We start from the raw sequence: 303 nt of genomic DNA on the forward strand, positions 1-303 counted from the left end.
AGTCCATCCTAAAGGAAATCAGTCCTGAATATTCACTGGAAGGACTGATGATGAAGCTGAAGCTCCAATGCTTTCACCACCTGATGTGAAGAAGTGACTCATCTGAAAAGTCCCTGATGCTGAGAAAGACTGAAGGCAGGAGGAGAAGGGGATGACAGAGCATGTGATGGTTGGATAGCATCACAGACTCAATAGACATGAGTTTGAGTAAACTCCAGGATTTGGTGATGAACAGGGAAGCCTGGTGTTCTATAGTCCAGTGGGGTCACAGAGGTTGGACATGACTGAGTGACTGAATTGAAT

This window comes from Bison bison, unplaced genomic scaffold, assembly GCF_000754665.1.
Source record: "Bison bison bison isolate TAMUID 2011002044 unplaced genomic scaffold, Bison_UMD1.0 scf7180017864527, whole genome shotgun sequence".
NCBI classification, from domain to species: domain Eukaryota; kingdom Metazoa; phylum Chordata; class Mammalia; order Artiodactyla; family Bovidae; genus Bison; species Bison bison.